The following is a 2,574-nucleotide window of genomic DNA, read 5'->3' as shown; positions in this document are numbered from 1 at the left end:
CCGAAGGCAGACGCTTAATGACTGAGCCACCCAGGCGCCCCTCAAGTCAGTGTTTTACTTGGTAAACATGTCTGAGACCATGCATCCCTGGCTGCTAAGCACCATGGCGGACAGGGCTAGAAAGGTAGCAGCTTTATTTTGAGCAGGGGGCAAAGACAAGGCAGCACTTTACAGCTACATTGTAACTAGATCCTGCATCAACATTAGATTGTTTATGAGAGTTTTCTTGTTTCTTGAGGCAGGTCTCTATTGCTATAAACATCTCTCTTAAAACAATTTTTGCTGGGTACCAAAGATTTTGAACCATTGTGTTTCAATTTTTTTTTTTCTCCAGGTTCTTTTTTATTTCCTCTTTGATTTCTTTGTTAACCTGTTGGTTGTCTAGTAGCGTGTTGTTTTCCATCCACATGCTTGTATTGTTTCCAGTTTTTTTTTCTTGTAATTGATTTAGTTTCATGTAATTATGATTGGAAACAATGCTCAATAGGATTCCAATCTTCTTAAATCTATTGAGACTTATTTTGTGACCTAATGTGTGATCTATCCTGGAGAATGTTCCATGTGCACTTTAAAAGAATATTCTGCTCTTTTTGGAAGGAATGTTCTGTACTTAACTGTTAAGTCCATCTGGTCTAATGTGTCATTCAAAGCCATTGTTTCTTTATTGATTTTCTATCTGGATGATCTATCCATTAATGTAAGTGAGGTGTTAATTATTGTATTGCTATCAATTTCTCCCTTGATGTCTGTTAGTCATTGCTTTGTGTATTTAGGTGGTCCTATGTTGGGCACTTATAATTGTTATATCTTGTTTCTGGATTTATCCTTTTCATTATGTAATGTCCTTCTTTATCCCCTGTTACAATCATTGTTTTATTATTAAAGTCTACTTTATATGATATAAGTAGTGCTATCCCAACTTTTTTTTTTCTCTTGCATGACATGTCTTTTTCCATCCCTTCACTTTTGGTTTATATGTGTGTTTAGGTCTGAAGTTAATTAGCATTCAATGGGTCTTCCTTTTTTTGGCAGGGGGGTAGGTCTCAGGAGTAGAATTTAGTGATTCATCACTTCATATAACACCCAGTGCTCATCCCGACAAGTTCCCTCCTTAATGCCCATCACCCATTTAGTGCATCTCAATACCCTTCTCCCCTACAACAACCCTCTGTTCACTACAGTTAAGAGTCTCTTAGGGCTTCCCTCCTTCTCTATTTTTATCTTAGTTTATTTTTCCTTCCTTTCTCCCATGTTCATCTGTTTTGTTTCTTAAATCCCACATATGAGGGAAATCATATGATATTTGTCTTTCTCTGACTGACTTATTTCACTTAGCATAATACACTCTAGTTCCATCCACATTGTTGCAAATGGCAAGATGTCATTTTCCTTTTTTTAAGATTTTATTTATTTATTTGAGAGAGAGAGAGTGCATGAGTAGTGGGGAGGGGCAGAGGAAGAAGGAGAAACAGACTCCCACCTGAGCAGGGAGCCTGACGCCGTGCTCATTTGCAGGACTCTGAGATCATGACCTGAGCCAGAGGCAGATGCTTAACTGACTGAGCCACCCAGGTGCCCCAAGATTTCATTCTTTTTGATGGCTGAGTAATACTCTGTAATACTGAGTAATACTCTGAGTAATACATTAAAAAAACATCTTCTTTATCCATTCATCAGTTGATAACATTTGGGCTCTTTTTTATAATTTGGCTTTTTTTTTTTTAAGATTTTATTTATTTGAGAGAGGGAGAGGGAGAGAGAGCATGAGCAGAGGGGAGGGGGGAGAGGGAGAGGGAGAAGCAGACTCCCCACTGAGCAGAGAGCCTGATGCGAGACTTGATCCCAGCATCCTGGGATTATGACCTGAGCTGAAGGCAGATGCTTAACCAACTGAGCCACCCAGGTGCCCCTTGGCTATTGTTGATAGTGCTGCTGTAAACATTGGAGTGCATGTGCCCCTTCAAATAAGCATTTTTGTATCCTTTGGATAAATACCTAGTAGTGCAATTGCTGGGTCATAGGTAGGCATCTTCCCTTTTTTATGCATTCAGTCACCCTATGACTTTTGATCAGAGAATTTTTTTTTAAGATTTTATTTGAGAGAGAGAGAGCATGAGCGGAGGGGAGGGGCAGAGGGAGATGGAGAAGCAGACTCCCCGCTGAGCAGGGAGCCCAATGCGGGGCTCGATCCCAGGACCCTGGGATCATGACCTGAGCCAAAGATAGACACTTAACCAACTGAGCCATATAGGCGCCCCAAGAATTCAGTTTATTTACATTTACAGTGATTATTGAATGCACCCAACATGCATAAAACAGTTAATACATAAAATACATAAAACAGTTAATAACAAACATAAAGAAAATAATCGATACTAATACAATAATAGGAGGGGACTTCACCACTCCACTTACATCAATGGACAGATCATCCATATAGAAATTCAACAAGGAAACAGGCGCTTTGAATAACATACTGGGCCAGAGTGATTTAACAGACATGTTCAAAACATTCTGTCCTAAAACAGCAGAATGTGTATATGGAACATTCTTCATAATAGATCACATATTAGG

The 2,574-nt window shown here is 39.3% G+C and overlaps 1 non-coding gene across 1 annotated transcript; it reads right to left on the bottom strand.

Annotated features, from left to right (window-relative positions):
• Nucleotides 1–67: 67 nt before the first annotated feature.
• LOC145718484 (small nucleolar RNA SNORA63) lies at nucleotides 68–198 on the bottom strand. The gene has a single exon (XR_014141845.1). It is a non-coding gene; the product is annotated as a small nucleolar RNA SNORA63 (small nucleolar RNA).
• Between the last annotated feature and the right edge of the window lie 2,376 nt (nucleotides 199–2,574).

Source organism: Leptonychotes weddellii, unplaced genomic scaffold (assembly GCF_054177405.1).
Source record: "Leptonychotes weddellii isolate Sample4059 unplaced genomic scaffold, ASM5417740v2 HiC_scaffold_16336, whole genome shotgun sequence".
In the NCBI taxonomy this organism is placed as follows: Eukaryota; Metazoa; Chordata; class Mammalia; order Carnivora; family Phocidae; genus Leptonychotes; species Leptonychotes weddellii.
Note: the sequence above shows the minus strand (reverse complement) of the source record. Positions and strands in the feature narration are given on the sequence as shown.